Source organism: Hyperolius riggenbachi, chromosome 3 (genome assembly GCF_040937935.1).
Source record: "Hyperolius riggenbachi isolate aHypRig1 chromosome 3, aHypRig1.pri, whole genome shotgun sequence".
NCBI lineage: Eukaryota > Metazoa > Chordata > Amphibia > Anura > Hyperoliidae > Hyperolius > Hyperolius riggenbachi.
The window spans coordinates 159561674-159584321 of NC_090648.1; positions in this window are offsets into that span (position 1 = coordinate 159561674).

The window sequence follows — 22648 nt, forward strand, 5'->3', positions numbered from 1 at the left end:
CTGAGTAATTAAGTCTGCTGAAATGGCATATAGATCATGTCATAAAAAGTACTGTGTAAACCAATCCCTTTATTAAATAATATTTACTATGTGTCACAGTTGAGGTAAATTCCCCATTTCATGTGTCAGAGCACTTTTCCTATATTTATTTTTTTAACTATTCAATCCCTCCTGACTAACTTCATCATATATATCAATAGTCCTCATGCTAGGTATACACCATACAATTTTAAATCAGATTGACGGGTCGAAAAAATCCCTGATCCCGATCAATTTTCAGATCATTATTGCACAAAATCGATCCTGTTATCGATCTGGAGCAGATCGGACATGGAAGAAATGATCGCTTTAACCTTTTGTTAAAAAAAATAGGGAAATGTATTGTTAAATAAAAGAAATAAATATTTCTAAAAAAAATAAAGAAATAAACATTGGTGGAGCAATCACAGCCCACCAACAGAAATCTTTTTTGGTGGGCAGAGAAGGGGGGAATCACTTGTGTGATGAGTTGTACGGCCCTGCAGCAAGCCCTTAAAGCTGCAGTGGCCTAATTTGTAAAAAAAATGCCTAGTCACTAGGGGGGTTTAAGCCCGTGGTCCTTAAGTGGTTAATCAGTCTGACAGAAAATTGCATAGTGTATACCAATCATCTTTTGGAAATTAAAAGTTGGTTCATTATTCTTGAGACAGAGGGGCAATAACTAGTTTGTAAGGTTTGCTGGTGTTAGTATGTTTGCAGATCATTTCCACAACTATTTCTTGAAACTACCAAAGTAGATTTAAGTAACAACTAATGATTAATTGCGAGGAGAGCGCCAGCGCATACCACTAAGGCTGCATCTGAAATGACCACCAGCTCAGTGTGCAGCACCTAAATAGATTTTCTGCACACTTCGCATTCAATTCAGATGCAAATCATATGCAAATCTGCTACTACTTATTATGCAAACAGGAAACTCAGGAGGAGGGGCTGGGAGCAGCTAACCTGATAGTTACCGTGGCGAAAGTGTCTAGTATAATATACTTTGCATGCAAACCATATTGGAAGCTAAAGTTCCTCCTAGCTTAATAAATGTTAGCACTTGTCTTGGATGCAGGGCATGCATTTTTCAGTCTGACAGAGGCGGTGTATGCCTGTGCGATTAACAATTCAATTGTAGCATGTGTTTAGGGATGCGCAGTCTTTCCCCCCCACCTTTTCTTAATGATTAATTGTACATACTTATTTGCTGCATACAGTTTTCTAAGCTTGCTAGAAAGCTATGTACAGAAATAATTACACCGTTTTATATCCTTTGCACACAGATGTCTTAAAACATAACTTCAGGGGTACTATAACAAAGTGCTAGAGTGCAAAAGAGTGCTATACAAACATTATAAATACATTAGACATGGAAAACAAAAAACAGCAAGTGTCATTTCCTCGTGGCTATTAATTATGACAGGCTAAAAAGCTATGCACAGCTAGTCATTAAAGGTTCAATAAAGATTATTAAAGTATACTAGAGCTAGGGCTGGATTTACCATTAAATAAACTAGGCACGTGCCTACAGGCGGCACGTTTGTGAGAGGCGGGCATTATTCCCTTTCTCCTTCCCTCCCTTCATACCAGCAGCATTGACGGAGGTCATGGATACAGCGCCTGACTCTGCGTGTAACCATGGAGAGGACGCAGGGGGTGCTGCTGGGTGACGTCATGGAGCCGCTCGCTGCTGCAGAAGGAATAGAGGTTGCCGCTAATAGTAATCGTGACAGCCTGCCGCTGCTCTTCTAGATGCGGGTCTCCCCTGCCTCTGCTGGTATGAAGGGAGGGAGGGTCTCCTTCGCCATAAGAGTCCTTCTTCTGCCCCCCGAGTCCCCCACAGCCGCACGGGATATTTGGGGTAAGAAGGACTTGTACCTGCTTCATTTCTGCCCCCTCCACCCGGAGCCCTGCCTATTCCCAAACTTGGGATGGACCTGAACTCATAGGACAGAATGCAAATAGAGAGAAATGCACCCAGTATCTATTTAGATAATTTAGCCTAATTTCCCCTCACCTGTGTCTAATGTAATTGCCCGTCACCTGTGTCTAATCTAATTGCCTCTCATCTGTGTCTAATCACAATTTGCAATTTGATCTCTCCCCTGTGTCACCTGACTGGGACGGCAGATAAGCTCATTTGAAAGCACGGGAAGTTAACAATATGTCTGCTTCCATGAAAGTAGGCAGTAGACATACTGCAGATTTATTTCAGATGTAAGAAATAAATGTTTTTCTTTAAAGGTTATTATACTGTTGCTTATTTTTTTTTTATTATTATTTATTAGTATTTATATAGCATCGACATCTTCCGGAGCGCTGTACAGAGTATATTGTCTTGTTACTTAAATGTCCTTCAGGTCTGCTCTATCCCTTTGCTGACTGCTTTTCTCTACCTGCTCTTTCCTCTAACCTACCAACTTACCTACCCCAACTTCCTGCTCTCTATACCTACCTGCTGCGCTCTCCCACCTACCTACCAACCTCCACTGACTGCTCTCTGTACTCTATATACCTACCTTCTACACTCTCCCAGCTACCCACGCCCACTGATTGCTCTCTGTGCTCTCTATTCCTACCTGTGGAATTCTCCCACCTACCTACCCTCACTGACTCCTCTCTGTGTTCTCTATACCTACATGCTGCACTCTCGAAACTACCTACCCCCACTGACTCCTCTCTGTGCTCTCTACACCTACCTGTTGCACTCTCTGACCTACCTACCCTCTCTAACTCCTCTCTGTGCTCTCTACACCTACCTGCTGCACTCTCTGACCTACCTACCCCCACTGACTTCTCTCTGTGCTCTCTACACCTACCTGCTGCACTCTCTAACCTACCTACCCCCACTGACTCCACTCTGTGCTCTCTACACCTACCTGCTGCACTCTCTAACCTACCTACCCCCACTGACTCTTCCCTGTGCTCTCTACACCTACCTGTTGCACTCTCTGACCTACCTACCCCCACTGACTCCTCTCTGTGCTCTCTACACCTACCTGCTGCACTCTCTAACCTACCTACCCCCACTGACTCCTCTCTGTGCTCTCTACACCTACCTGCTGCACTCTCTAACCTACCTACCCCCACTGACTCCTCCCTGTGCTCTCTACACCTACCTGTTGCACTCTTTGACCTACCTACCCCCACTGACTCCTCTCTGTGCTCTCTACACCTACCTGCTGCACTCTCTAACCTACCTACCCCCACTGACTCCTCCCTGTGCTCTCTACACCTACCTGTTGCACTCTCTGACCTACCTTCCCTCACTAACTCCTCTCTGTGCTTTCTACACCTACCTGCTGCACTTTCTGACTGATCTACCCTCACTGACTCCTCTCTTTGCTCTCTACACCTACCTGCTGGACTCTCTGACCTACCTACCCCCACTGACTCCTCCCTGTGCTCTCCACACCTACCTGTTGCGTCTCTCTGATCTACCTACCCTCACTGACTCCTCTCTGTGCTCTCTCTACACCTACCTGCTGAGCTCTCCCACCTACTATCCCCACTGACTACTCACGTTCTTTATACCTACCTGCTGTGTTCCTCCACCCACCTACCACCACTCACTGTTAGTAATAGCCTACATTTGGTAATTTCCACCATGAGTTGTTAATATCTGTGCATTGTTGGTGTTCACTACTTGTCTTTGGTAATATCTGTATTACCTTGTGTAGTTTTAATAAATAAAGAAAAGGGGCGTGGTGTTAGTGGGTGTGGCCTGTTATGGGGCGGGGCTTAGGGCACCAGAGCTTATGTGCCTATAGGCTCCTGATCTGTAAATCCAGCCCTGACCAGAGCTCAGCAAACTAAAAAGCTTTATACATACCTGCGGCTTCCTGCAGCCCCATAAGCTCAGATCGTTCCCACGCCACCGTCCTCAGTATTTTGCAGCACCAGTACCAGGTCCCCGCATTTCCATCAGTTGGAGCCAGCCTGGCATAACAGAAGTGCGCCCTCTACGTGTCTCTCCAGAGCTGCGCACTGCGCAAAGAGCGCACTTCTCCTGCGTACACTTACTGCAAAGTTGCTACATATGTTAAGGACAATAGTGGGTACAAGTTAAAAAAATATTACATTGTAGTTTCTGAGAAAATTGATTTTAAAAATACAAAGAAAAATGTTTTTTAAACTGACATATTTCTAAATACAAAAAACATTTTTGTTTCAATTTTTAAAATTACTTTTTGAACAATTCTTTTAACTTGTGTACACTATTCTCCTTAAGATATGTGGCAAGTTTGGTAGCAATAACATGTATGGGGGCTATTCTATTCACCGCCAAAGTCGGCAACAAATTACGTGTAAATTCATGCATAATTTTGAATGATTATACAAAGTCAAACTCATACTGTATGTCAGAGTTAGGCGACACTATGGACGTAACTTCTGAGGAGGAGGATGATGAAGTACCTGCTGTTGGTTTAGTTTATGAGGTGTCTGAGGCAAGCGAAGCTGGGGAGGATGATTATGATGATTATGATGATACGGATGCCACGTGGGATCCTAATAGACAAGATGACCAAGGGGACAGTTCAGAGGTGGAGTCAGAGAGGAGTAGGAGGAGATGAGTTCCTGAAAGAAGCAGGGGGAGCTTGTCTTCAGAAACAGCTGGTGGCAGTGTCCGGCGCCATGTATCGCCACCTATGGACAGCCAGCCAACATGCCCTTCAACGTCAGCTGCTGATGCCACCATAGTGCCATCACCCCAGGGGGGCTCAGCGTAGCGGAAATTTTTTTGTGTGTCTGCCTTAGATCAGAGCAATGCCATCTGTTCTCTCTGCCAAAAATGGAGCCGTGGAAAGGCCAACAGCCGCGTAGGGACAACTGCCTTACAAAGGCACATGGAGAAAAGGCACAAACTGCAATGGGAAGACCACCAGAGGAAAAGCAGCACACAAAAGCAAAGCCACCCTCCTTCTCCTCTTCTTCCTTCAGGTGCATCATCTTCAGCCACTTTCTCCCTTGCACCTTTACAATCACAGCCACCCTCCTCCACTCCGCCTCTCACCTTGAGCGGTTCCTGCTCCTCTGCACACAGCAGCAGCCAGGTGTCCATGAGGGAAATCTTTGAGCGGAAGAAGCCAATGTCTGCCAGTCACCCCCTTGCCCGGCGTCTGACAGCTGGCTTGGCGGAATTGTTAGCTCGCCAGCTGTTACCATACCAGCTAGTGGACTCTGAGGCCTTCCAAAAATTTGTGGCCATTGGGACACCGCAGTGGAAGATACCAGGCTGCAATTATTTCTCAAAAAAAGGCGATACCCAAACTGTACCATGAAGTTGAAAGGCAAGTGGTGTCATCTCTGGCACACAGCGTTGGGTCAAGGGTCCATCTGACCATGGATGCCTGGTCTGCCAAGAACAGTCAGGGCAGGTACATTACTTACACAGCCCATTGGGTCAACCTGGTGACCACTGGCAAGCAGGGAGTACGTGGCTGTGCAGCGGACCTAGTTGTGACACCTCCACGGCTTGCAGGCAGGCCTGCTGCCACCTCCTCTCCTCCTGCTACATCCTCTTCGCTGTCGTCCTCCTCCTCCTCCTCCTCCTTGGCTGAGTGGCAGTTCATCTCTACCGGTGCTGCGATCTCCTCTCCAGCTACACAGCCCCAGCTCCCCAGGGCCTATGATGCATGCCAGGTACGACGTTGTCACGCCATCTTAGACATGTCTTGCCTCAAAGCGGTGAGTCCCACTGGAGCAGCTCTCCTGGCTGCTCTGAACAAACAGGTAGATCAGTGGCTGACCCCGCACCAACTGGAGATCGGCAACGGAGTGTGTGACAACGGCAGCAATCTCATTTCGGATTTGAATTTGGGAAAGTTGACACTTGTACCCTGCATGGCGCATGTGGTGAATCTCATAATTCAGAGATTTGTGTCTAAGTACCCAGGCTTACAGGACATCATAAAGCAGTCCAGGAAGGTGTGTGGGCATTTCAGGCGGTCTTACACGACCATGGCACGCTTTGCCAATATCCAACGGAGAAACAACTTGCTGGTGAGACGTTTGATTTGCGATGGCCCGACTTGCTGGAATTCAACGCTCCTGATGTTCAACCGCCTGCTACAACAGGAGAAAGCCGTCAAACAGTATCTCTACAACTACAGTCAAAGGACATGCTCTGGGGAGATGAGGATGTTCTGGCTAAAGTACTGGATACTCATGCGAAGGTGACAAACCTGGTGAGTCGCAGCGAAGGCGCCATCAGCGACTTGATCCCATATGTTTTCTTCCTGAAGCGTGCCGTGTGTAGAGTGATGGATCAAGCTGTCGAGGAGTGTGAACAGGAAGAGGAGGAAGAGTTGTGGAAACAATTCTCAGTAGAAGCAGATAATTCCTCAACACCTGCGGCAGCACAGAGGGGGGAGGAGGAACAGTCGTGTGGGGTAGAAGAGTCAGATGATGAGCAATGTGTTTTTTTGGAGGAGGAGGCGGAAGAACAACCGCAGCAGGTGTTGCAGGGGGCTTGTGCTGCTCAACTTTCCCATGGTATTGTTCGTGGCTGGGGGAAGGAGGAGAACTTAGCTGACATCACTGAGGAAGAGCAAGAGGAGGTGAATAGTACGTCAGCATCCAATTTTGTGCAGATGGCATCTTTCATGCTGCCCCCGTATAAAAAAACTCAAGGGGAATGAGCTGTACTGGGTGGCCACGCTACTAGACCCTCGGTATAGGCACAAAGTGGCGGAGATGTTTCCAAATCACCAGAAGGCAGAAAGGATGCAGCACTTGCAGAACAAGCTGGCAACTATGCTTTACAGTGCGTTTAAGGGTGATGTCACAGCACAACGGAATAAAGGTGCCACTGCCAGTAATCCTCCTCCTCCCATGTCCACGCAGGCAAGGACAGGACGCTCTAGCGATCTCATGGTGATGTCAGACATGCGGACATTCTTTAGTCCAACTTTTTGCCTTAGCCCTTCCGGATCCACCCTCCACCAATGCCTCGACTGACAGGTAGCCAACTCCGCGTATGGCAGTACTGCGCATGGACTGTACGGCTGAGCTTGTACATGGTGGGGAGCGCAGCCACAAACAAACGATGGGATAGAGGTGCCGGGAGTGGAGGTCTGGTTGGGAAGTCTCTGGACCTCCATGCAGGTAAGTATACATTTTTGATTTAAAAGCAAAATAGTTGAATTATTCAGGTACTGCATCACATTGTTAAGTACATAATATATTAGTTCTGCAAGCACAACCTATTTTAACTACTCTGCAACCGCCTAACGCTAATGGGCAGTTGCAGAGTGTCTCCCCCAGGACGCCTAACGCCAATTGGCGTCAAGAGCAGTGGGCAGAGATTAGCGTAAACAGTATGCCAGCCACGATCGGAACTGGCAGGCTCTAAGGTACAAAAGAAACAGTTATTTTCTTTTGTACTGCACTGCAATCTAGTGTAGCAGTGAACTGGGGACAGCCCTGTCACTTGGCTGTCCCCTGGAGTGGCTGACAATCGGATCCCTCTCATAGCCTGATGCCTATGAGAGGTGGTCCTAGTGCCGGATCTCGGAGGGAGGGAAATAAAAAAAATAACATAATTTAATTAAAAATATACTTTTTTAATTAATAAAAAAATGACATTACAGCACCAATCAGATGCCACCAACAGAACGCTCTGTTGGCGGCAAGAAAAGGAGGCAAGATTCATTTGTGTGCTAAGTTGTATGGCCGTGCAGTGAACTGATAAAGCTGCAGAGTGCAGAATTGTAAATAATGGCCTGGTCACTAGGGGGGTGTAAGCCTGTGGTCCTCAAGAGGTTAAGGGTATATGCAGGTATTATGCACCAACTTTGTATTTTTTAATTCAGTACAAACAAGGTTTATGTTGGTGTTTAATAACAAGTTTTGTCTAAAAGTCACTAAAAAGTGAACATTTGCTGTTTGCTTTTAGAAAATGTATAATTTAAAGAACTTAACCACTTGCCGACCGCCTACTTCATATTGGCGGCGGCAAAGTGGCAGCCCCAGGACCACGTAACGCAGATTGGCGTCAGGTCCTGGGGCACTCTCTGGCCGGGGATCGCGCGCTGGGATGCGCGCGCATCCACCGGCAATAGGCTCCGCCCACCCGCGACGTCAACCCGCCGGCCAATCGGAAGCGCCGGCGGGTTGTTAACCCCGCGATCGCCGCTACAAAGTGTATAATACACTTTGTAATGTATACAAAGTGTATTATACAGGCTGCCTCCTGCCCTGGTGGTCCCAGTGTCCGAGGGACCACCAGGGCAGGCTGCAGCCACCCTAGTCTGCACCCAAACACACTGATCTGCCCCCCCCTGCCCCCTGATCGCCCACAGTACCCCTCAGACCCCCCCCCTGCCCACCCCCCAGACCACCATTTGCACACAATCACCCCCCTAATCACCAATCAATCACTCCCTGTCACTATCTGTCAACGCTATTTTTTTTTTTAGTCCCTAAACTGCCCCCTGCTCCCTCCTGATCACCCCCCCACCCCTCAGATTCTCCCCAGACTCCCCCAGACCCTCCCCCCCCTGTGTACTGTATGCATCTATCCCCCCTGATCAACTGTCAATCCCCTGTCAATCACCTGTCAATCACCCGTCAATCACCCCCTGTCACTGCCACCCATCAATCAGCCCCTAACCTGCCCCTTGCGGGCAATCTGATCACCCACCCACACCAATAGATCGCCCGCAGATCCGACATCAGATCACCTCCCAAATCCATCGTTTACATCTATTCTCTCCTCTAAACACCCACTAATTACCCATCAATCACCCATCAATCACCCCCTATCACCACCTGTCACTGTTACCCATCAGATTAGACCCTTGCGGGCACCCAATCGCCCGCCCACACACTCAGATTGCCCTCAACCCCCCCCCCCCCTTATCGATTCGCCAGTGCATTATTTACATCCGTTCTTCCCTGTAATAACCCACTGATCACCTGTTAATCACCCCCTGTCACTGCCACCCATCAATCACCCCCTGTCACTGCCACCCATCAATCAGCCCCTAACCTGCCCCTTGCGGGCAATCTGATCACCCACCCACACCAATAGATCGCCCGCAGATCCGACATCAGATCACCTCCCAAATCCATCGTTTACATCTATTCTCTCCTCTAAACACCCACTAATTACCCATCAATCACCCCCTATCACCACCTGTCACTGTTACTCATCAGATTAGACCCTTGCGGGCACCCAATCGCCCGCCCACACGCTCAGATTGCCCTCAAACCCCCCCTTATCGATTCGCCAGTGCATTATTTACATCCGTTCTTCCCTGTAATAACCCACTGATCACCTGTCAATCACCCCCTGTCACTGCCACCCATCAATCACCCCCTGTCACTGCCACCCATCAATCAGCCCCTAACCTGCCCCTTGCGGGCAATCTGATCACCCACCCACACCAATAGATCGCCCGCAGATCCGACATCAGATCACCTCCCAAGCTCAGTGTTTACATCTATTCTCTCCTCTAAACACCCACTAATTACCCATCAATCACCCCCTATCACCACCTGTCACTGTTACCCATCAGATTAGACCCTAATCTGCCCCTTGCGGGCACCCAATCACCCGCCCACACGCTCAGATTGCCCTCAGACCCCCCCCCCTTATCAATTCGCCAGTGCAATATTTACATCTGTTATTCCCTGTAATAACCCACTGATCACCTGTCAATCACCCATCAATCACCCCCTGTCACTGCCACCCATCAATCACCCCCTGTCACTGCCACCCATCAATCAGCCCCTAACCTGCCCCTTGCGGGCAATCTGATCACCCACCCACACCAATAGATCGCCCGCAGATCCGACATCAGATCACCTCCCAAGTGCAGTGTTTACATCTCTTCTCTCCTCTAAACACCCACTAATTACCCATCAATCACCCCCTATCACCACCTGTCACTGTTACCCATCAGATTAGACCCTAATCTGCCCCTTGCGGGCACCCAATCACCCGCCCACACCTCAGAACGCCCTCAGACCCCAGCCCTGATCACCTCGCTAGTGCATTGCTTGCATCTATTTCCCCCCTCTAATCACACCTTGAGACACCCATAAATCACCTCCTGTCACCCCCTAGCACACCTACCCATCAGATCAGGCCCTAATTTGCCCCGTGTGGGCTCCTGATCACTCGGCCAAACCCTCAGATCCCCCTCAGACCCCCTTCCGATCACCTCCCCAGTGCATTGATTGCATCTATTTTCCCCTCTAACCGCCCCCTGAGACACCCATCAATCACCTCCTGTCACCCCCCTAGCACTCCTATCCATCAGATCAGGCCCAATACATCCTGTCATCTAAGAGGCCACCCTGCTTATGACCGTTTCCACAAAATTTGCCCTCTCATAGACCACCTGTCATCAAAATTTGCAGATGCTTATACCCCTGAACAGTCATTTTGAGAAATTTGGTTTCCAGACTACTCACAGTTTTGGGCCCGTAAAATGCCAGGGCAGTATAGGAACCCCACAAGTGACCCCATTTTAGAAAGAAGACACCCCAAGGTATTCTGTTAGGTGTATGATGAGTTCATAGAAGATTTTATTTTTTGTCAAAAGTTAGCGGAAATTGGATTTTTATTGTTTTTTTCACAAAGTGTCATTTTTCACTAACTTGTGACAAAAAATAAAATCTTCTATGAACTCACCATACCCCTAACGGAATACCTTGGGGTGTCGTCTTTCTAAAATGGGGTCACTTGTGGGGTTCCTATACTGCCCTGGCATTTTAGGGGCCCTAAACCGTGGGGAGTAGTCTAGAAAACAAATGCCTCAAAATGACCTGTGAATAGGACGTTGGGCCCCTTAGCGCACCTAGGCTGCAAAAAAGTGTCACACATGTAGTATCGCCATACTCAGGAGAAGTAGTATAATGTGTTTTGTGGTGTATTTTTACACATACCCATGCTGGGTGGGAGAAATCTCTCTGTAAATGGACAATTGTGTGTAAAAAAAATCAAAAATGTGTCATTTACAGAGATATTTCTCCCACCCAGCATGGTTATATGTAAAAATACACCACAAAACACATTATACTACTTCTTCTGAGTACGGCGATACCACATGTGTGACACTTTTTTTGCAGCCTAACTGTGCTAAGGGGCCCAAAGTCCAATGAGTACCTTTAGGATTTCACAGGTCATTTTGAGACATTTGGGTTCAAGACGACTACTCACGGTTTAGGGCCCCTAAAATGCCAGGGCAGTATTGGAACCCCACAAATGACCCCATTCTAGAAAGAAGACACCCCAAGGTATTCCGTTAGGAGTATGGTGAGTTCATAGAAGATTTTATTTTTTGTCACAAGTTAGCGGAAATTGATATGTATTGTTTTTTTTTTCACAAAGTGTCATTTTCCGCTAACTTGTGACAAAAAAAAAATCTTCTATGAACTCACCATACCCCTAACGGAATACCTTGGGGTGTCTTCATTCTAAAATGGGGTCACTTGTGGGGTTCCTATACTGCCCTGGCATTTTAGGGGCCCTAAACCGTGAGGAGTAGTCTAGAATCCAAATGCCTCAAAATGACCTGTGAATAGGACGTTAGGCCCCTTAGCGCACCTAGGTTGCAAAAAAGTGTCACACATGTGGTATCGCTGTACTCAGAAGAAGTAGTATAATGTGTTTTGAGGTGTATTTTTATACATACCCATGCTGGGTGGGAGAAATCTCTCTGTAAATGGACAATTGTGTGTAAAAAAAATCAAATAATTGTCATTTACAGAGATATTTCTCCCACCTAGCATCTGTATGTGTAAAAATACACCCCAAAACACATTATACTACTTCTCCTGAGTACGGCGGTACCACATGTGTGGCACTTTCTTGCACCCTAAGTGCGCTAAGGGGCCCAAAGTCCAATGAGTACCTTTAGGATTTCACAGGTCATTTTGCGACATTTGGTTTCAAGACTACTCCTCACGGTTTAGGGCCCCTAAAATGCCAGGGCAGTATAGGAACCCCACAAATGACCCCATTTTAGAAAGAAGACACCCCAAGGTATTCAGTTAGGAGTATGGTGAGTTCATAGAAGATTTTATTTTTGTCACAAGTTAGCAGAAAATGACACTTTGTGAAAAAAACCAATTAAAATCAATTTCCGCTAACTTGTGACAAAAAAAAAAAATCTTCTATGAACTCACCATCCTCCTAATGGAATACCTTGGGGTGTCTTCTTTCTAAAATGGGGTAATTTGTGGGATTCCTATACTGTCCTGGCATTTTAGGGGCCCTAAACCGTGAGGAGCAGTCTTGAAACGAAATTTCTCAAAATGACCTGTGAAATCCTAAAGGTACTCATTGGACTTTGGGCCCCTTAGCGCAGTTAGGGTGCAAAAAAGTGCCACACATGTGGTATCGCCGTACTCAGGAGAAGTAGTATAATGTGTTTTGGGGTGTATTTTTCCACATACCCATGCTGAGTGGGAGAAATATCTTTATAAATTGACAATTGTGTGTTAAAAAAAGAAAACAATTGTCATTTACGGAGATATTTCTCCCACCCAGCATGGGTATGTGTAAAAATACACCCCAAAACACATTATACTACTTCTCCTGAGTACGGCAATACCACATGTGTGGCACTTTTTTGCAGCCTAACTGCGCTAAGGGGCCCAAAGTCCAATGAGCATCTTTAGGCTTTACAGGGGTGCTTACAATTAGGCACCCCCCAAAATGCCAGGACAGTGAACACACCCCACAAATGACCCCATTTTGGAAAGTAGACACTTCAAGGTATTCAGAGAGTAGCATAGTGAGTCCGTGGCAGATTTCATTTTTTTTTTGTCGCAAGTTAGAAGAAATGGAAACTTTTTTTTTTTTTTGTTACAAAGTGTCATTTTCCGCTAACTTGTGACAAAAAATAAAATCTTCTATGAACTCACCATGCCTCTCACTGAATACTTTGGGATGTCTTCTTTCCAAAATGGGGTCATTTGGGGGGGATTTGTACTATCCTGGAATTTTAGCCCCTCATGAAACCTGACAGGTGCGCAGAAAAGTCAGAGATGCTTGAAAATGGGAAAATTCACTTTTGGCACCATAGTTTGTAAACGCTATAACTTTTACCCAATCCAATAAATATACACTGAATGGGTTTTTTTTTATCAAAGACATGTAGCAGAATAACTTTCGCGCTCAAATGTATAGGAAATTTTACTTTATTTGAAAAATGTCAGCACAGAAAGTTAAAAAAGTCATTTTTTTGACAAAATTCATGTCTTTTTTGATGAATATAATAAAAACTAAAACTCGCAGCAGCAATCAAATAGCACCGAAAGAAAGCTGTATTAGTGACAAGAAAAGGAGGTAGAATTCATTTAGGTGGTAGGTTGTATGACTGAGCAATAAACCGTGAAAGCTGCAGTGGTCCGAATGGAAAAAAAGGCTCTGGTCCTTAAGGGGTTTTATGACTGCAGTCCTTAAGTGGTTAATATTGAGCCTGTTCTGGTTGTTTATCAGTATGTAAAGAATATGGAAGCAGACTGGGCCACCTAAGGTGGGTAGCAGGAACCTAGCAGTACAAAGACTTCTAACTGGCTTATGAGATTTTCTAAGCTGCAAAGACACTGATCAAAACCTGTGGGAAAGCTATAGAGCAGACATTTAACACGCAGAGACCCAGTGTTGTAATATTACAACATCACATTTAAGGCTAAAAAAAAAACCCTCCCCCATTCTCTTCTTTTTAAAACCTCATGTACATTACTAATAGGACCTATTGTTCAGTTCTGCAACACTATTGGATGATTGAATGTATAAATAGGTCTGTTTATTTGGCCATGAAGTCATACAACTCTGTTGCCTGCTTTGGAGTATATCATCTTGTTGTTTTGGACAGGATACATCAAGACTCAAGTAAATAAAAAGTTTGAAATATTTTTTTCTGTGATAATTAACATGTGTAGATCATGCAGATTTTGTAACATCATCAAATATACTGATATTGAGAGATTTGGAGATGGTTACTTCTATGTTGTAATTTTACAATAGTGGGTCATAGTGGTAGCAAGATTTTGTCTGCATAGTAAACTTGAGAAGGTGATAGTTTTCTTTGAGGCGAGGATGAAGGGGTTTGCATGACTAATTGAATAATTTGTCTACCTGATAAGAGTTGCGGAATGGAAAGTGTGAAGTTGAAACATGAAACATGGACTAATGCTGGGAATACACGGGTCGATCTGGTGGCCGATTAGCCGCCAGATCGACTCCCGCTGCGTCCCCGCTTGTCCGTGCGTGCACCCGGATCGATTCCCACTCGTCCCCGCCGGCGCTTCTTATCTCCCGCTCGATTCGCCGTTATTGTCCGGCCGCGGGTATCGAGCACGGAATCGATCCCCGCGGTGATCGGACACGTCGGATATTATCAATCGAGCCATCAGCGGCTCGATTGATAAGGGGGCATCGAGCCGTGTATGCCCAGCATTAGGGCTGGTGCACACCAAGCGGGTTTTCTCGCGTTTTTACAGCCGCTTGTGGCTGTGGAAACGCGTGGGTAATGTATTTCAATGGGGTGGATCACAGAGCGGGAGGCATTTTGCTGAAACGCATACTCCCGGGGTGAGGAATTTTTTGGATTGCGGAGGCGTTGCTGCCTCCAATGTTAAGTATAAGAAACATGCAAACCGCTTTGAAAAACGCCAGTTCAGAGCGGTTTTGCAGGTGTTTTTGTTACAGAAGCTGTTCAGTAACAGCTTTACTGTAACAATATATGAAATCTACTACACCAAAAACGCTACCCAAAAACGCAAAACACTAGGTGAAACGCTTCCTAAAAATAAGAAAAAGCGTTTCAAAAACCGCTAGCGTTTTGCGGATCTGCTATCGGTTTTTGGTGTGCACCAGGCCTTAATATCAAACCTGGCTGTTCCTGCCTGACAGGAAAGTCATTGGAACTTCCACAAATGCCTATCTCCTGCAGCCCTCAGACCTGCCAATACATATGGTAATTGATGACATTTTTCATTGTTTGATGCATCCACTGTAAACAGGCACCCAATTTGTACATCACAGGGTCCTGCTTGCAGACTTCCTAACCTTTTTTTGTGCCCTGTTGTATCAACTGTTATCCCCTGTTACCACCTGTTCTTTAACAGCTAATTTAATTAGAGTTTTTGTATACCTGTGGTAAGGTGCTGGCAATTAGCTAATTTGTTTAATTTATGTATGTCTCTACCTACTGTATAGAGCCTTTAGAGTAAATTCATGGGCCAAAAGGCCATTACCCCATAACAGCTTCCTGGTCAGCACACTATTAAACTGTAATATTGCCCACTTGAGCCATAGAGAAACATGGACATTACCTTGCACATTCAGTTGTAACTGACAGCAGCTGATATATAACTGATATATAACTGACAGCAACTGGTATATTTCAGTCCTGACAATCTTGTTAGAACTGGAAGGGATCACTATAAGAAGAAAACGGTGAGCTTCTGAGAGGAAAGGTAAGGATGTAATATTCATTTGCAGCTACGTCATGTGCTTATTTTAAATAATTTTACTCAGTACAGGTTCCTGTTAAATACACCGACAGCAGAAACATAAATAACGACAGGGCAGTGCAGGCGATACTGCACTTGGAATTTACCGCCCTGACATGCCCCCTTTCTGCTTCTTGAATACTAGTATTAGTAAGTAATTACCGCACGCACGATATTGACATGCGATGTCATTCATGAATACTAACTTCCGCTACATGCTTGTGCTAAATTACAGAACGCTCGATAAAGCATTCGGTAAGCGTTCGGTAACACTTGATGAATCGAGGCCATAGTCTGGATCCAGTGTTTTTTTTAATATGATACTCATTTTTTGTATTAAATTGATAATAAAAATTATTTTTTTTCTTTATTATACTGTTGTTATTGTGCATATACATGAACTTATGTGGGTCTTTATAAACTGTAAAGTAAAAAATAACTTAATTGTTCCTTACATGTGTTCAGAGTGAGAGTGATACTATTGAACTTCTGCTACTCTACAAGCCCAGCGTTGCAATTTTACAACATCCTCCCAAAAAGTTACTAAAATGTCAAAATAAAAAAAAAACACTGATTTAGGCATCACAAGCCTCCTATAACAACATGTGAAAGGTTTAAACATTTTTTTGAAGTTTTTTTCTATATTTGGGTCTCTGGGGGTTAAACGTAATTCTATCATCTTCTCACCAAGTGCTTACAAAAACTGTCAATCTTTGTGTCTGACATATCTTGCCTTGGTCTGTCACTTGTTTTGTGCTAGGCTGCGCTATCAGACACACAAACATGACACATTTCTCCATTTGATCACAGAGCCCAGGGATATCCTCTAAGAGAACTCTTGCATAAATCTGAACATACCAAAAAGAATAATCAGACTGCCTAAAGAATCATACTATCATGTGACATGCAGGGCTGGGAGCACACTAGGCAGTGCAGAAAACCAGGCGTGTGTACGAGACTTAAAGAGAATCTGTATTCACAAAATGAAGTATAATCAAACATCCCTGCCTGTTTGGGGTCATCTCCTAGCCCCCTCTGTAATATTTTCGCTGCTCTCCGCTGCAATAAAGAGGGTAAAAAAACTGTTTTATAAACTGTTTTGTAAACAGAAAAGATGGGCACCAAAACAGGAAGTACATCAGCAGAGCAGTGAACTCAGTTAATACACAGTGAGTACACAGAGAATTCAGTGGGTTACACATTGAATTCAGTCTCCAGAGGTTATGTGCAAGTTTTGAAAGAGCTCTGTGTCAATCAAGCATGAAAAGCTGTGTCTTTAGAGCCCTACACTGGTGTCAGCCTGACAGGCAGCTTCCTCCTCAGCCAGCTATTCTTTGTTCAGTTTATCAGTCTGTGTTTATCAGCCTCACAGATAGCAGAATAGCTGACAGTGAGAGCAAGGACATTGTCTGTGAGGAATAATCATCACAGGAGCACTGGAGGGGCTTGGAAGGAGTTAACTTGTTCACATTACTGAAGAGTTGGCAGCCTTCCAGAAACAGCCGACAAATCCGACAGGGGAAAGATAAGTTGATTTATTACAGAGATGGTGCAAGTAGAAAGCGCTGCAGTAAGCCAGAGCACAATGGAACAGGCTTAGGAACTTGTAGGATAGGAGAAATACTGCTAAAATTTTTGTTACAGAGTCTCTTTAAGGCCCAATTCAACCTAAGCGGGAATTGCGTGATTACCGCTAACTGCAAACCGCTAGCGTTTTTAAAAAACACTAGTCCTATTCTAGACTAGTCTATTTAAAAAACACAAAATCCAGGCTCCTCACCTTGAGCTAGGACATTTAAACACTTGTAGATTTAATGGGGAGGTGCTGGAAGGGGTGTGGCAAGCAAAACAGCAAAACATCAACATGAACTTCCGCACACTCATGCAAATCCTCATGCAAATCCATTTACAAAAATCATGCAGCAATCAATGCTGTCCCTACAGCTAAGTTAAAAGCTGGGATCTTCGTTACAAGAATAAAGTCTCTTGTGTAATCACATACACCGCATAAAGATAGCCCAGTGTCCTATGTGTCCTAACTCTGGCCCTGTGTTTTTTTAAATTGTATTTGATCCTTTGTGGCTAGGATTTTATCTAGTGCTCTCCCTCTTCCCCTATTAGTGATCTTAACACACAGCTTGCTGGTGTGTTCTCGCATGGTACATATGCAGGTACTAGCAGCTCCCTTGCAGGATTAGTTAGATGCACTATCTGTCCCAGGGAGGACGGTAAGGATATGTGCTCCTATTTCCTAGATCGGTTTTGATGCGCTGAATGTGTGCATGTTTGTCCTACGCATGTTACAGGGCCAGAGTTAGGAGACATACGACACTGCGCTATCTCTATGCGGTGTATGTGACTACGCAAGAGACTTTATTCTTGTAACGAAGATTCCCGCTTTTAACTTAGCTGTAGGGACAGCATTGATTGCTGCATGATTTTTGTAAATGGATTCGCATGAGGATTTGCATGAGTGTGCAGAAGTTCATTTCGATGTTTTGCTTTTCTAGTCTATGGCTGTGATCTCACTGCCATGATCGCGGGCATTTTGCGATTATATTTAATGGCAAACGCGTTACCTGCAGGCGATTCTGGAGCGCTCGCTATTAGCATGTATAGAGCCGCTAATCGTGATCGCTCCCAAAACGCTAATTTGTCTAGTGATTTTCCCGCATTTATCGTGGAAAAATCACAAACGCAAAACGCTAGCGGTAATCGCTAGCATTTGCGATTCCTAGTGTGAATGAGCCCTAAGTCTTTTCAAAAAAAGTGTTTTGGGTTTTTTTGAGGGGAGGAAAGGGGTAGCATGTTCAGACATAGAAGGGCCCTGGTGCCCCAATATTCCCTTGAGTATGATGTCCTGTAAAATCGCACTGTTTTCACATATCAAAGGACAGCCAGCCACAGCTCAGTTTTTGAAGTTTTGTCTGTTAAAGAGGAACTCCAGTGAAAATAATAAAAAAAGTGCTTCATTTTTACAATAATTATGTATAAATGATTTAGTCAGTGTTTGTCTATTGTAAAATATTTCCTCTCCCTGATTTACATTCAGACATTTATCACATGGTGACAGTTTTACTGCTGTCAAGTGATGTCACTGGAAGTAGCTGCTGCTTGCTTTTTTGGCACTTGGAAACAGCTGTTATTTCCCACAATGCAACAAGGCTCCCACAGTGTGATGTCAGGGCCTCAGAGCTGTGAGGCGCTGACATCACACTGAGGGAGGGGTTTCACCACTAAATCAGCCATACAGAGCCCCCTGATGATCCGTTTGAGAAAAGGAAAAGATATCTCATGGGAAAGGGGGTATCAGCTACTGATTGGGATGAAGTTCAATTCTTGGTTACGGTTTCCCATTAAAGTGGACCTGAACTCAGAGTGTCCTCTCTGCTCTAAAAGATATGCAACAGCATAATAACTGTTACACCAAAAACATTTCTTGTTACAGCTGAAACAAATCCTAAAATACAGTATATCTGCACTGTTTCTACTTCGTAATTTATGGAAGCAGACATATTGTTAACATCCTGTTTTTTCAAATGAGCTTATCTGCCTTATCTGCTGTGGCAGTCATGTGACACAGGGGAGAGGTCAAATTACAATCACAATCAACTTGTAATTAGACACAAATGAGGGGGAATTAAACAGAATAAACTCTTAAAATACATACAATGTGCATGTTTCTATGTTTTCCTTCTGTCCTGTGCAAGAGGTCAGGTCCACTTTAAAATTATGATATTATGTTCTATTACATTGTGAAGGTAGTTGGACGTAGCATTGAGCCATGTTTTTTCTCCCACCTTTAATAATACTTTTTAAAACAACCAATTTTACATTTGTACAAAATGTATTTTCTTACTTGACCTGTTTATATTAAAGATGAAGTCATGTTGGTGCTGCAAATAGTAGATACACACCAAATAAACATTCATTGTATCATTTTTGCAAAAGGTTTTTGACTTGAGAAAGGAAAATACGGGGTTAATTAGCTTAAATTCCTATCTAAGGAGGCAAGTGGTAGTATGCAGTTAATTAAGTCCCTGATTAATCCCTACTAAAGGATTATTTCGGGATTAAATAGTTAGGAAAGGAGATAATAGGGTCATTACTAATTTCACGTTACATTGTACTGTCATTGCCTGGGATACTGTACAGATAAGAATATGGTAAAATAAGTAACAGATACATTCATAGGACATGCCTAGAACAAAAAAAAGCACATATATGGTACAAATACATGTTGTTTTGAAACAACATTCGTACAGTTTATGAACTGCTTTATATGCTTTATATTTTGTTTTCAGTTTGCATAAGACACTTTTACTGACAGAATTTTTGGGACCTAGAGACCAACTAAAGCCAAAGTTTGACAAGACAAGTTCTGTTAGAAATCAGAATTATAAGTAAATATAAACAGACTATATAAGAAAATGTTGGTCTAAATTTCATGTGCCAAATCTGCCTTCTACTGCAGCATAGCTGGCTTTATCTCCTCTCAGGATTCAGCTGGTGGGTTGGGTCAATCATGGGTGACCAATGTATACCAGACTACCGGGTGTATCCACTAAATAACAGTAAGCAGAGAGCGCAAGGCAATTTTATTGATACTTCTGACAGTGAGGTAATGTTACGCTGGTAACATATCTGTCACCTAGGTAACATTGGTCACTCTAGGGGCTTGATTCACTAAACCGTGATAACTCATATCACGGGCGTTTTCGCACTCATTTTCACGTTTGCGCGCAATTGCGAAATTTTCACGCGCATTTGCGAATTTTCATGCACAAAATGGCCACGTTTTCATGATGGCGCGCAAACGCGAAGATGCGCACGAAAACGCCCGTGATATGAGGTATCACAGTTTAGTGAATCAAGCCCCTAGAGTGACCCATGTTACCTAGGTGACAGATATGTTACCAGCGTACCACGTGCTATGCCAGTAGCACAGCCCCCGGTACCCAGCTTACATATGCATTACCTGGGTAATGAAGATCACACTTTGGGTAATGCCTGCTACCTCACTGTTGGAAGTACCACTAACATTGTGCTTTCTGTGCACAGCAGTTTTTACTGACATTTACTGAATACACCCCATAGTCTGATACTCACGTTATTGGTGTTCATGTAGAATTCATTGGCAAACACGATGGAGGCTGGCACTTCCAAAAATCTAAAGCTCTTTATTGAAACATCAATTAAAAATGGCTATGCTGCGACAGCCCGCTGTTTCAGGTTTCAGCCCTTTCTCAAGCCGTTGAGAAAGGGCTGAAACCTGAAACAGCGGGCTGTCGCCGCATAGTCATTTTTAATTGATGTTTCAATAAAGAGCTTTATATTTTTGGAAGTGCCAGCCTCCATCGTGTTTGCTGCTACTTGGACCCGAAGGTGCGAGGATCCTAAGAGGCTTGGGCACCCTTGTCCCTCTTTTTGAGTGAGTGCCACTCTTTTTATCATCTGACCAAAACATGTTGAATTTATTAGCAGAGGTTCCAGATGGACTGCCAGCACTAGCATTAGCCTCCTAGGGCCCTTGCATACTGTGTCCATTGTGTTTCACAATCAGTCTGCATGCTAACTCACTGTCCATAGAATTCTACAGCAATGTTCACACTTCTGTGCTGTAAGGCTCAGTTCCCACTACAGCAGAAAACCGAAATTTTTTGTCCATTTTACCAGATCGTAAATCAGAACAGATTGTACTTTTTAAATAGGAGCCATTCACATTTGATAGTATACAACATATCTGTCAGTCTGTTGCGCTAAACGGACCACACTTCTGTGCCATCTGCGATAATTCCCGGCAGGCGGATGGGTTTCCCATATAGGCTATGGTTGAAATGCATGCGCCCCAAGCTACAACCAGACCACAGGAGACCATCGGAGAGGACACTACACTGTCCACTGGACGTACATGGTCTGCCGGCACATGGGAAACAAGCCTGATATGTTATTCTAACTCGCTGCATGCATGCTTTATGTGAAAGTCTATGTCCAGTCTCCATTGCAGTTCACACTCCTTCTTCTAATGCATGCATTATGCAATGTGCACAGTTTGCAAGGGGCACTAACAGATTCCTTACACTAACCTGCTATGGTAAATTTACAAAAATGAATGATGACAATAATTTTTGCCTCTTAATCGTTTACATGAGCCAGACATTAACTATTGCTGTAAAGTGTGCTTGTGCCAAGGCCCTCTGATGCTGACATGAAATGCCCTGTCTGGAGAAGACATGGGCAGCCTACTCTTATTTTAATTACAGCAAACTGCACTGTACCGTAAACTGCAGTACCGGCACTTCCAGGTCATCCAACCTCGACAGCGGTGCACTGAAGTCTTTCATCATCAAAATAATTCCAAAAGCTACATTCTATAAATATGTATTAATTTTTAGTCTGTAAACAGAGCCTTTCTTGGATCACTTGATGCAACTTTAACACTTAGGGCTCGATTCACAAAGCGGTGCTAACCCAGTTAGAGACTTTAGGCGTGATAACCATTGCACCACGCTGGTGAAAAGCCAGTTTAGGCGTGATAAGTTTAGGTGTGATAAGTTTAGGTGTGATAAGTTTAGGCATGCTAAGTTTAGATAAGTGTAGATAGCGCACAAAGTCCCGCACGCAAAGCAGCGCCATTAAACTCTATGCGAAGTGCACCAGACTTTGCTAGCACAAAACTTTTGATCAGCTGTGCACTGCGGTGCTAACGCAGTTGGTGCTTAAACTTATCACGCCTAAACTTATCACACCTAAACTTATCATGCCTAAACTTATCACACCTAAACTTATCACACCTAAACTTATCATGCCTAAACTGAGTTTAGGTGTGATAAAGGGCTTTTCACCAGGGTGCTAACTGTTAGCACCGCTTTGTGAATCAGGCCCTTAGACTGCTTGCAATTTTTTTTAAAAGCAACACACCAATGCCAGCTATGTTTGACTTATGTGTATTAAATGTCTTTCCAAATCTGCACGCACCAAAGTCCGCATTAGTCAGTAGGGATTGCCACTGAGAAGCAAATAAATTTGAGATGACCGATACACAACTATTACAATTAGCATGAAAATCTAAACTGTTAATGGACTTTTCAAATCCTAGAATGAAAAGATTTGATTGGTCCAATTTCAAGCTGCAAATATTTGCAGTAAG